This window comes from Thalassophryne amazonica, chromosome 3 (genome assembly GCF_902500255.1).
Source record: "Thalassophryne amazonica chromosome 3, fThaAma1.1, whole genome shotgun sequence".
Classification (NCBI taxonomy): Eukaryota; Metazoa; Chordata; class Actinopteri; order Batrachoidiformes; family Batrachoididae; genus Thalassophryne; species Thalassophryne amazonica.
In genome coordinates this window covers 120,450,207-120,463,797 of record NC_047105.1, presented here as the reverse complement: position 1 = coordinate 120,463,797, position 13,591 = coordinate 120,450,207, and the positions used below count along the sequence as shown (strand labels likewise).

The window sequence follows — 13,591 nt, the reverse complement described above, 5'->3', positions numbered from 1 at the left end:
TACTCAGAGAGTGCAACATCTGCACCATATCATTTTGACACAGATTTAACCCATTTATGCCCAGATTTTTTTATTTTTTTATAAATGGAAAAAAGTTGCATTAGTACCTTTGAGATTTTTTATTGTGAGTAGAAAATGACAGTGATACACTTCAGCAACAATTGTTGCCAGTGGGGCAAAACGGGCTAAGGAAATTAAGTATTTGTGATTCATACACTAGGGGAAGCCAGGGCACAGTGGATCAGAAATGTTTTGTTGCAGCAGAAACACATTATGCATAGGTTTAGGTCATTCTGTTGTGGATTTAATACAGCAAGTTATTGTGTATAAGCCTGTGTTATTTATTTCTCTCCAAGTGTAATTTCCAGGACTTTAAAATCGATTTTAAAATTTTTGATTCACTCCTCCAGGATGGCACATCAATATATACCATTGCCAGAAGGTTTGCTGTGTGTCCCAGCACAGTGTCAAGAGCATGAAAGAGATTCCAGGAGACAGGCAGTTACTTCTGGAGAGCTGGACAGGGTCATCAAAGGTCTTAACCTATCAACAGGACAGATATCTAGTCCATTGTGCAAGGAGGAACATAATGAGTACTGCCAGAGCCCTACAAATGACCTGCAGCAGTCCACTTGTGTGAATGTCTCTGACAAAACAATTAATTTATTTCATTTATATAGCGCCAAATCACAGCAAAGCTGCCTCAAGGCACTTCAAACAAGTAAGGTCTAACTTTACCCACCCCTAGAGCAAGCACACAGGTGGCAGTGGTTAGGAAAACTCTCTCTCTGATGATATTGAGGAAGAAACCTCAAGCAGACCAGACTCAAAGGGGTATAGTACAATAAAGGTATAATTTGTCAGCATTAAGCAACAAGAAAAACAGAAGAAATACTAAGGTGATCGCCGGCCACTAGCCCTGGGCTTCACTAAAAGACCCAGACTTTAGATAAAGTTGAGGCCGTGACCCACTCCATTTACTAATGAAATTAATTTAAAAGGGTAGGAAACATAGTACCATACTATGCCAGTATGCCAGCCATAGGAATGGGAAAATAAGAGCGTCTTAAGAAATAGACTTTATGAGGGTTGCCTGAGGGCCCGACATGTTGTAGTGGGCCCTGTGCTCATTGGCTGGCACCATGGAGCTCATTTCTGGCTGGGACTATGTAAAGAAAAAAATGTTGCTCTAGAGTTCTTGATAATCAGATCCAGATTATTTGAGTCACAAGATCTGGGCCATGTGTGATCCTTTGAGCATTGTGGATGGAGCGAAAGATATCTGGTAGGGATAGATATTCCATTTGCTCATAGTTTATTCTCTGAACACTGAATTGAGATTTTGCACTCCCCTATGTAAAGGTGATTTCAGTCATCTCCAAATTTGTAACAAGTTCATGTTCAGAATGTTACATGATTTTAAACATCAGTCTGCACATACGACTGTATGTTACCTTTTGTACAGCACATGTGCATTTGCATACTTGGGTGATTTTTGTACTCCCTGTCTGGTTACAAGAAGTCAGACTGGTTGTGTAGTGAGGCGAATACAGTGACATGCAGCACCAGCAAGTTTCATTCCACCCCAAAATTTGAAAAAATAAAACTCAGTTTAAAGAAAACTCAGTTTAAAATAAGCGTATTCTGTCTGCCATGCCTAGTTTATCCGAGAACCTTGTAATGTGTTTTATGTTGTACATGTTGCCCAAGTTTGGTTATATTCTTTGGTTTCATATACTATGTGATCAACATATGATTATTACAGTTGTGAGGGAAAAACAGGACTTGCAAGGAAAAATCCATGAGTCGATCAGGAGTAACAGCCTAACCAGAGCTATTTTCTAAGACTGATGCAGGGTTTATACAGGAAATAGTATATTGGAAAAAAATAAATAAATAAAAAAAAGTAATACACCTCGCTGCCCATATTTCTTCAGAGGCTGTTGTACAACTGTTAGTTTTAGTTCATTTTATTTTGAGGGCACAGAGGACTGTTGCACCTCCTGTGACAGTTATCCATTTAATCTCATACATTCCTGTTGTGTAAGTGTAGGAACACGGACCCACAACAGGGGGCGCAAATGAACGGACAATGGAGAAAGTCAAATAACAAAGCTTTACTGTTGTGAATACGCACAACAAACACAACAGATTACAATTGTGGTTATAACCAATTCCAATGGTGTCGTGTGGGCAGGCTCGACGATAGGAAACGTCTGTCCGAGTCGAACCGGAACCACCCGATTTCCTCCGCCACCGAACCCCGGGAATACTGGAGCCGCCAAGTCCCGAACTCCCAGGTGGCCACTGCCTCCGCTCGTCGGATCCGGTACTGCTGGCGAGGAACAGAAACAGTCAGATGTGGGTGCGGCTGCACCCAGCAACACGTAGGGTGGAAACACCACCTCCACCTCTAATCAACAACAACACTGTAGTGCAGGAATGCGAGTACTTATCCCAAAATACAGTCTCCTGCTGTTCTTCTCTCTTTCTGTGCAAAGGCAAAAGTATTCAATAGTCAGAAGACAATTCGTTGGGCTGGATACGTTACCTCCTTGGTAGAGCGATATCTCGGCAATGAGGTGGAGATGCCGTCCAGCTGATATACCCCTCTGCTGATGGATGTCAGCTGTCTCGGTTGATAGGTGACAGCTGTCACCTTGGCTGCTCCTGTGAGGCGGCAGCGCCCTCTGGTGCCTGCAGCCCGCACTCCAGGCAGGGCACCCTCTGGTGGTGGTGGGCCAGCAGTACCTCCTCTTCAGCGGCCCACACAACACATTCCTTCCGGAAATGAAGCAGCAAGGTGTGCAGTTGGTTTCCCACAGGAATTTCTGAAAATATCACAGGTGGATCTTCAGTCTTCTCAGGTGGTCGGGGATGTGCTCTTCCACAAAAAAGAAAAAAAAAATGGTACATTATAATTTTAAATGCACAATTTTAGTGCACTTTGAGAGCCAAATTATGAAACTAGAATTATGAAGAACTTTGTGTTCTTGTGGGGCACATTTGTAGTCTGCAACTTGGGTCCTGTCAGCTGTGGTAGACCCCTGCTTTTACTTTGCTTATGGCTGGTTCTTTTGCTTCTTTTGGGGTCTGAGGGCATTTTTTGGACAGTTCACTCACCTGGCATAAATGTTTTATTATTGCTGTTAACAGCTCTCTCTGCATCCCACAATCAAGTTTTATGTCTCTTTTTTTCAGGACAACCTGTGCTTTTAGAATATATATGTTTTTTGTTGTGTTTTATAAGTGTAATAAAGGTTTACAATCAAAAATAGGCAAGGAAAAAATAAAGCGAAAAATAATTTTCCACACACATTTATTCAAAACACAGCAAACTATAATAAACAACTGTTTTGACACTTTATAAAGGTAATTTGAGGTCTTGTGTGAAAGTCTGTACAACAAAAAGGTTCAAACAATAAACACAAATGCACATTTTGAACAATATATACAAAATGGTCTATGCATTTTGTTATTTTGATATGGTAAACAGTGCTTTACGCAGAGAAAGCAACAGAGTTATCCAGTAACGTTCACTTGCAAACTAGTGGAGCAATCCTGATAGTTACACACTCTCTGTTTGAGCACGTGAGATTGTCATCAGAGGCTCTCTGTCTGCTTCACTTTCACTGTGCGTAATGGCACAGGGCGCACTGAGTATGTACTAATAGTATGTACTCATTGGAACAGCCAGGGGGCTATTCAAATGGGCCAACTAGTAACACATCACTCCTGAAAATGATCTTTGGCTTTTCACGTGAGGTAAATCTGCCCTACGATTGTATTTTGGAAATCCATGTGACGGTGAACCAATTCCGATTGGACACTCACATTGCGCACGTCATCACACAGCTTCTATGAGGAGTACAAAGATGGCCGATGGCTGGCTCAAAAGTCTGCGGAGTTAACTTTTCAACAAAAAAGTATGTTTCTATCTCATATCATTAAAACATTATGTATAATTTAGTAAAGCTTGGTTTTAGCTGTCATATATGATAGCATTGGCCCCAGAGGGTTAACAATGGAGAATTACATGGGGTCAAAACTTAAAAATGCTCCAGTCATATTAACAAATATACCATATAATATGTCTGATCATAAAGATTTCAAAAACATATAGTTTGGACTATCTATGACTGAGTTCTATGGAGGTATGAGGTAAAAACAGCAAAAGTGATGTCAAAGGTCAATTTCTGTTTGTACAAGGCTCAAAAGTTAAAGTTGCTCCTATTTTGGTATAAAGTGATTAAAATTATTGGTTAAATTAATAGGGTTTTAAAAATGAATAGTTTGCACCATGTGTCATGTTTAGTTATCACATGTTTAGTTATCACAATATTTTAAACTTGGATTTGCCACAATATGTGGTTTAGTATCTAACAAAGGGTTGAGTCTCATCATTAAGGTGTGGGTCCTTTAATTCAATTCAATTTATAAAGCGCCATCTCACAACAGTGTCGCTCCAAGGCACTTCACACAAAACAATCAAAATAGATAAATTAAAGATTAAAAAAACCCACAAAAACACAATAAAGGAGTAAAAATTAAAATAATTAAAAAGGATATTAGCACAATGTGCTAATCATAGTACTGAGAAAAGAAATCTGTCTTAAGTCTCGTCTTGAATGTCTCCACAGAATCTGACTGTCTTATCGACGCTGGGAGACCATTCCATAAGACACGGGCACAATAAGAGAAGGCTCTCTGACCCACAGACTTTTTCTTCACCCTCAGAACACAAAGTAGTCCTGCATCCTGTGAGCGCAAAGCCCAGGCCGGTACGTAGGGTTGAATTAAATCAGCTAGGTAGGTTGGTGCCAGTCCATGAACAATTTTATAGGCTAATAACAGAACCTTAAAATCTGATCTCACAGAGACAGGTAGCCAATCAGCACTGCCACTGCTGGCAATGCGGCAGTGCCCAGATATGAGCTTCATATCAACCGTTTGGGATATCTGTAGAAAACCAGTGAGTGATGCCACGCAGGGTTTGTCCCACAATATATACAGCCTACGGTGGTGGAAATGTCTTCCTTCTTCTTCTGTGGAGACTATTTGTGGTTGACAACAAATAGTTATTTGGGGTGGTGAGCATGATTAACAAGAGGTGTCAAAACTGATTCAACAACTGCTTCAGTCTTTTTTTAAAATCAGCCGCATTTCACTGAATTGATCAAGTTGCGTCACTGCTGTGCTATATTTAGCAGACGCACACCCAACAGGTCTCACAACGGTAGGCGCACACTGACCCCCACCATTTGCTGTCTCACACACACACACACACTGATCAAAAGGTTGAGCATCACCTGCTGCCCCCAGAACCCCAGGAGGAGCGCACACAGTGCACATACAGGGGACTCCCCATTTTCTGCTGCACCACTCATACATTAGTAAATTTCCTCATTATGGAGGATGTATATATGTGTGTGAGTGCACACGATGGCTGCACGGAGGGCCACTGTGAGAGTGGAGCACTATGGGGAGTCATTTTAATGGGTTTGTGTGTGCAGGGGTTCTGTGTGTATTCACAGTAACACACATTTCTCACTCAAACTTTTTCTATTATGGCTAAAGGACAAAATGACCGAACCACAGTGGTTTTTATTCCTTTATGTGCCAACATTCATATTCTTCAATGCGTTCCCGCACTATTATTCCTGCAATTCCTCTGCTAGAGAGGACAGTTGTTCTCACACTTGTGGACAATTTGGGAAATAGATATTTTTGCCTCTTTCTAAATCAGCTGAAGACAGGACGCTGCACACAGTGATGCCATACGCGCACAGAAATGAGTGACATTTCCATGATGCAGTTTTTTATTTTGTTATTTGTAACCTTAACCCCTTCTCCCAACCCTAAACATAAACCCCCAGACCCCCCCCCCCATGTTTCGTACCCCCATCTGGCACATGTGTGATGAGCAAATAGTTTTTCGCATAATTGTTCTGAATTAAAACCAACGCGGGCACATTTGGGCATGTGCACATTCAAATATGTTTTTGTTATTGTTATTATCATCATATCTTGATGGTGAAACTAGAGCTTCTTAACAAGTCCCTGATTGTCTCCCTGTGTTCAGTATTTGTCAGTAAATCCATGTGTATAGATGTGATGTCACACACGGTCAGCCATGGCACATTCACTGCGTGTGTGTTGCTTCCACTTCATGTTTATTATGGTTATGGTTTATTATGGTCAAATAAAATATCCCTGCGTATCATTTACTACACTTCATGTATAGCTCACACTCAGTTTAATTCTTTTCCTTACCATGATCATTCTGCACAGGGAGGAGAATCTCCAGCTCCCAAGGCCTATGTAAATACATGTGCATATTTAAATATGTGCATGGAAAGGGAGGAGTTTGGAACTTCTGCATGGGCGCTCAATTCCACATTCAGTGGGATGTGCAACAGGAACATGCTTGAATCCATGCATGCGCACACTTTGATAAATCTGAATCTTTTTGTGCTTACACCAGTTTCTGGGCTTTTGCATACTCCATGTTTCAGTAGAAAATCCATGCAAATCTTTCTACATGAGGTCCCAGGTTTGTGTGTAAATATATATATATATTTTTAAGGGCATAATTTGAGTGAAAACTGTACATGTGCTCAAAACATAACACATATTTAAGTACTAAAACACCACCTGTTGGTCAGGTGACGCTTGGCAGCATACATAGGTAAAGCATACTGGTGCATTCACCAAACCACAGAACTGATTTGGCCAAGTGGTTTTTATGTGACAGTATGCTTTGTCTATGCAAGTATATATTTCAGGCTTATGGGACTGTATTTCTTTAGTATCTCTGTGAATAAGTCTGACAGGAACAGAGCAGAAGTGCACTCTGAGTGAGCCTGTTGAACAGGCAGGGAGAGCGAGAGACATACATACAGACAGGCCCATGTGTCTTCTCTGGGCATTACCATTGGCTGTGAGACAAACATCATCTAAACCAGGGGCGTAAATGACAGGTGATAGTGTGGCCTTGGTCATTTCAGGAATAAGATAAATTTTATTTATCCCAAAGGAAATCATTTTGTCAGAGCACCAAAGCAGTGACAGTAAACAGTGAATAATGTCTTTTTTTAAGACATTTGCACAAGCTGTTCAACAATATTGTACATAACTGAGTAACTGAATAACTCTGTTCATTATGTATTCATCCTGCAGAGGGGGGAGGAATTATACAGTATGATTGCCAGTGGTAGGAAAGACCTCCTGTGGTGTTCTGTGGGGAACCTCAGTGGTCTCAGTCTGTGGCTGAAGGTGTTCTGACAGGACATCTGTGTGGCATGCAGGGTGTGGGAGGTGCCGCCCAGGATGCTGAGCAGTTTCCTCAACATCCTCCTCTCTGACACCTTCATGACAGACTCTAGCTCAGACCTCAGGACAAAGTCAGTTCTCCTCATGAGTTTGTTTTTGTTTGTGTCAGCTACCTTCAGCCTGCTGGCCCAGCACACTGCAGCAGAGAAGATGATGCTGGAGACCACCGAGTGGTAAAACTTCTTGGTTGTTGGAGGAAGTCTCTGTGACATTCCAACAATGATAGATACATAGAAATAAGACAAAAAAGGTGGTTTTGAGGTTTAGTGTATGCAGTGAGGCGCGGTACCAGCACATACTCCCAGACTTGACTTGTTTTCCAGCAAGCATACTGTGGGTTTGAAAACCTGTTATTCTTGCCTTGAACAATGATAGTTCTTTTGTGATGCCATACAGTGCATCTGGAAACTATTCACAGGGCTTCACTTTTTCCACAGAGGAATGCTTGAGCTCTGATAGAGTGACCATCTGTTGCTTGGTCACCTCCCTGACTAAAGCCCTTCTCTTCCTGATCGCTCAGTTTAGACAGTAGTGGGCACAGTTCCGATAATCCGATAACAGATAATTATCGAAGATAATGTTTTCATTATCGGATTATCTTTTTAGATAACTTTAAAAACCATTATCGGACTAATTATCTTCCAATAAATTTTTGTCCGATAACTTTTAGACTGATAATGTAGTAAACAAAGCTGAACAGCAGCAAACATTTTTATAATTTAAAATCAGTTGAGCACCTACCTGATTAAAGTTTTCTAACACATGTATGGTTCCATCCTCTGCAAATAGAACACAGCTGCTACTATGAAGAACTACACTATCCTCTGAAGTCAAAGGAAAAACCGTTTCATTTAACACCCTACTGATATGCTGGCAATATCACCCATGTCTTCCAGAGGCATACATTTTTAACTTATGGTTCAATTTTTAACCAAACTAATTTTGGGCAAGTTATTTAAAATTACTGTCATGTCTGAAGTTTTATAAAGTGAAAATAACAGATATATGTTTTAGTTTTAAAGTAATGTGCTAATTTTTAAGGTTTTAGTGTGGACATGCTGTGCAGAGCAGTGCATTATGGGTAGGATTATGTAATCTCAGAAAGTTCACGACAGGACAAATGCATTTCAGACACTCTGTTCAGGCTCCACGGACAACAGCATTAAACTCTAGTGCCTAAAACTCTCGTGAATATATTCTCTGGGTTTATAGATGTTATTGTATTTGCATTTGTTTAGTCCATGCATCTTAAACGTCGCAGCAGACATGGATTATCTGGAATTTTGTTTTGGAAAGATTTCAAGGCCTCTACTGCCATCTACTGGCCAGTAGTGTTCATGGCAGTTCATGGCAGTATTCATCCTGAAGATGAGCAGACACTGTATGATATTTTAATCACGTTAAGTTTTTTCAAACTTAATTTACAAAAACTCTCGTTGGGAGACATCAAAGTTTAAAAACAAAATGACAAAAAAAAAACATTACAAGACAGCTCCGCGGTGTTTGCACATGCACAGTGCGAGCGGTAGGACGCTTGTTGCCCCTCACTCAGCAGCAGGAAACCCTCACGACGGCCGACCAGAATAATATCAAACAGGTTTGATTTTCGTTGGACCATACGATCAGCAATCAGGAGGTGGTCGTGAGATGTTAAACGCAGCTTGTTACTCCATGTACACTACACGATGCAGGACGCATGATTAACCTGAAACTCGCTCCAAAAAATTCTCACATGAATGAAAAATCATCTGAACATTCTCTCCACATGCAAAACAGGTTGTGATGACACTTCCAGGGCTCCGTAAAAATGCCTGTTTTTACAAATAAAAAATGGAATATTTTACAAAAGCACACCTGTAAACACCAACACACGACCCACGTCACATTAACGTGTTGGTTTACATAGTGAATGACTGAACCAATTAGTGTTTAGCAGAGGTACATTTTACCCAGAATCCTTTGCGATCTGTCTGTGTTTGTTACAAAACCTCAGAATTAGTGCATTATTCAACATTAAAAGATATATGTTATATTTTAACTTTGTACAAAAGACAGAATTGACATTAATGGAGTTATTCTATCAGTATTCATTTTATTTATACACCAAACCATAAGTCAGTATGACTTTATTTTCCAAGACCTCCGCCTGACCGGAGTGTTCTGATTGGTAGAGATTTGGGCTTGGTGATAGTGCTCAGTGGGTCTGTGCACTGTAAGCTGTGTAGTAAATAAGAACTTCCAGTAGGAAGCAGGATGTTCAAACATAGACGTGTGGGCTCATTGTTTGGGTCTGCTGTCCCTTTGATGTTTCCAGAGGCGATCGTGGTGTTAAAACTCAAATTCAGTTTATTAGTAGTTGCAAATATACTAGAAACAATACTGGAATTTATCGGTTATTTGTAACTTCCGATACATGTTTGGGTGGTTTATATTTATCAAAGATAAGTTTTCAGTTATCTGATTATTTGTTATCAAAGTAAATTCTTTGGTTATCTGTGCCCACCACTGAGTTTAGACAGGTGACCACTGTCAACTGTGGGACCTTATATGTAGACAGGTGTGTTTGTTTTTCCCAATCATGTCCAATCAACTGAATTCACCCCAGGTGGAGTCCAGTTAACCCTCTGGGGTCCAAAGGCATTTTTGGACAGTTCACTCGCCTGGCATAAATGTTTTATTATTGCTGTTAAAAGCTCACCCTGCATCCCACAATCAAGTGGTATCTCTTTTTTTCAGGACAACCTATATTTTCAGAATATATATACCATAGTAGTGTTTTATAAGTGTAATAAAGGTTTACAATCAGAAATAAGAAGAGAAAAAAATAAAGCGAAAAAAAATTTTCACGCACGTCATCACACAGCTTCTATGAGGAGTACAAAGATGGTGGATGGCTGGCCGAAAGTCTGCGGAGTTAGCATTTCAGCAAAAAAAAAAAGGAAGTTTCTATCTTATATCATCCATCCATCCATCCATCCATCTTCCACCGCTTAGTCCAAGTAAGAGTTGCGGGGGGTTGGAGCCTATCTCAGCAGCCATAGGGCGCGAGGCAAGGTACACCCAGGACAGGATGCCAGTCTGCCGCAGGGCCACAAACAGACAAACAAACACAGACACACCCACACGCACACCTACGGACAATTTAAAGATTCCAATCCACCTAATCCACCGCATGTCTTTGGATGTGGGAGGAAACCGGAGCACCTGGAGGAAACCCACGCAAACACGGGGAGAACATGCAAACTCCACACAGAAAGGCCATGGGAATTGAACCCACGACCTTCTCGCTGTGAGGCAACCGTGCTAACCACTAAGTCACCGTGCTGCCCTTCTTATATCATTAAAAAGTTATTTATAGTTTAGTAAAACGTGTATCTAGCTGTCGTATATGACGTCGGCGGCCCCAGAGGTTTAAGCTGTAAAACATCAAGGATGATCAGTGGAAAACAGTTGCACCTGAGCTCAATTCTGAGCTTCATGCAAAGGCTGTGAATACTTACGTCCATGTGGTTTCTTGTTTTTTTTATTTTTAATAAATTTGCAAAAATCTTTTTTGCATCATTCTTATGGGGTACTGTGTGTAGAATTTTGATGAAAACATGAACTTCATCCATTTTGGAATGAGGCTGTAACATGAGAAAAAGTGGAAAAAGTGAGGCGCTGTGAATACTTTCCAGATTCACTGCATATCTTACAATGGATAATATGTAAGTTCTTATGTGACTGGACAGCTATACCTGCACGTAATGAGCTACATTAGGCTGAATGCACCTGACCAAACTTATCTGGTCTAAACAGGTCAGGCACAAATGGAAAATGTGCAATACTATGTCCTCTGTATGAGGATTGGAAAATACTTATGGAGAGAGTGCAGAAAATGAGTGCCAACGTGGACACGGGGCACCAAGGGGTTGGAATTATCATCTTAGCCTAGCAATGGGAAGTGGGGATGCTGGGAGTGCCAGGTACACAGTGTTGTGGCATTGTGTGGATGTAAGTGAGAAGTGCGAGAGGATTCTGGTCAAGAAAGATCTCCACAGACAGAATACCTGTGCAGGGAGGTATAATGCGGGAAGTTGCTAAGACCGATTTACACGTGTTGTGAATACTGCATCCTTTAAAACCTGATACAGCCATGATGTGAAGGCTGTTCACTGACTGCTGTGCGTGGCTGGGCATGTACGTGCAGCTGTTTCAGGCTTTGAGATGAACTGCACATACAGTTTCCTAAATGAATGGATGTAATAAGACTCATCACCTGCAGTATGTTCTAAGGTCAATTAATAAAAAGTGCACAATGTTTTGCATATTAAACATGTGTGATCAACTTTGATGTTTCAAACCATATTTATAGTGCAGACACCCAGTGAAAACTGAATCCCCTATTTTGTCCACCCAACAGCCCCATCTTCAGGGAGGAAGAAAAACGTGATACAAACCACTTATTAAACGTTTGGGTCCCCCCCCCACTGTTGTTACTGTTGTTATTTCCTTGTAATTTCTCTGTTCAATTCAATTTCATGGTCCTATTATGCTGCTTTGCACAGAGCGTACTCACATCGTGGAATGCAACTTGAGGCTTCCTGACTAGTGTTGTTTAAATACTGTACTGCAACTTAGACTGTGCTTTTACAAATGCTTTCTGGTGCCAGGAAATATAAATACACCAGCTTTGTGCCTGACTACACCGTAATTTGAAGCAGACTCATGAGTGTGAGGACGTAGACTTATTTGGACATGAGGAAAATACCTTTTGCTGGAAGATAAATACCTTGGTCTCTGTGCTTCCACAAACACTTGTTTCATGTCTGTTGTTAAATCAGCATCATTTAAAAAATATTGTAACATTTTAATGAATAAAAAAAGTCTTATTTTAAACAGTATGTTTAATTATTATCAAATAGTCATTGGGATTTGAACAAATCAAAAGTTATGGTGTAAAGGGCATCATTATTATTTCTGTTGTGTGTGTTATGTTACATTATAAATGAGACATCAGAGGGCTGATGCACAATTTGTTCTGCACACTCAGATACAAGTTTATTTTATGAATTATGAATACTTATTGTCAGCAATACACGCAGTGTGCTCCGAGAGACTACGCCAAGCAGTACAGGTGAGGACAAAAGTATTAGCCTCGCTATGAATATTAATATTTTCTTCAAAATGTTCCCAATTGATTTTTAACAAACCAAGGAATTTTCTACACCATTTCTAAACATCCTTGTTACGTCTGTGTAGCAAAGTCTATTCAAACCCCAGTATGCAGGGCAGCATGGACACATCAAGTTACATCAGTCATAGCGAGTTTATTGTGACAAAATGTTCCAAAGGTAGACCAGCAATCCAAAACAGTTATGAATGCGAATGTGTTCAGGTCACCACCACCAAAAAAAAAAAAAAAAAATCCCACAACACAGTGCAGCAAAAACACAACCATAGAGGGTGCAAAGTGAAACACTAATCAATCAAGTGAAAACACTAATCATGACAATAAAATGAACAACAAGAGAAACATAAATAAACTACAATAAACAACCATAACTGAAGAGGAGGAAAGGAAGTGACCAGAATACAAAGACTAATAATAACTAACACAGAAAAGCAATGTGGAAACTCAAATATGTGAAGGAATGCAACTGAAATACAAAACAGTACTGACAGGGGAAGATGCAGGGGTGGAACATAAGGCGCCCAGACAATGTAACAAAATGAATGCATACAGAAAATATGAATATTTCAAGAACAAAAACTGAAATTCCAAAGATAAGAAAACCTTGAACTCCAGCCAAACGGGCTGCTGGGTGGAACCACCACCACACATCCTAGTTTTATTTTGGATGGTTACATTATGTATTTTAATTTGAATACAATAACAAAATAATTTCACAAAAACCAAAAACTACCAGGGTTAAAAAAAAAAAAAAAAAACTAGTCCCATGAAGAAGTGACCCTTTTTTTAACCTTAGCAGAAACCACTGTTGTTCAATTATGTGCTTTAACTTTGTCATGCTCAAAGCTTGTGAAATCAAATTAAAACTGAGGGTATCTTCCAATGTACACACAGTATAAAAACATCAATATGGGTTTGAGCTGTCACTTGAGAAAATGTAAAAAAAATAAACCACAGTTTAGACTTGACAAAAGGAACTGTTGAAGCTCACAAAGCAGGAGAAGGATATACAAAGTTATTACAGCATTTCCAAGTGTCAAGAAATGCAGGGAGAAGTTACATCAAGAAATTCAAAGAGAGCCACCC

At 40.2% G+C, this 13,591-nt stretch overlaps 1 long non-coding RNA gene across 1 annotated transcript; it reads left to right on the top strand.

Annotated features, from left to right (window-relative positions):
- The first annotated feature begins 582 nt into the window (after window positions 1–582).
- LOC117508010 lies at window positions 583–13,026 on the top strand. The gene is made up of 3 exons (XR_004559940.1): window positions 583–593; window positions 841–850; window positions 12,897–13,026. It is a non-coding gene; the product is annotated as an uncharacterized LOC117508010 (long non-coding RNA).
- The last annotated feature ends 565 nt before the right edge of the window (window positions 13,027–13,591 follow it).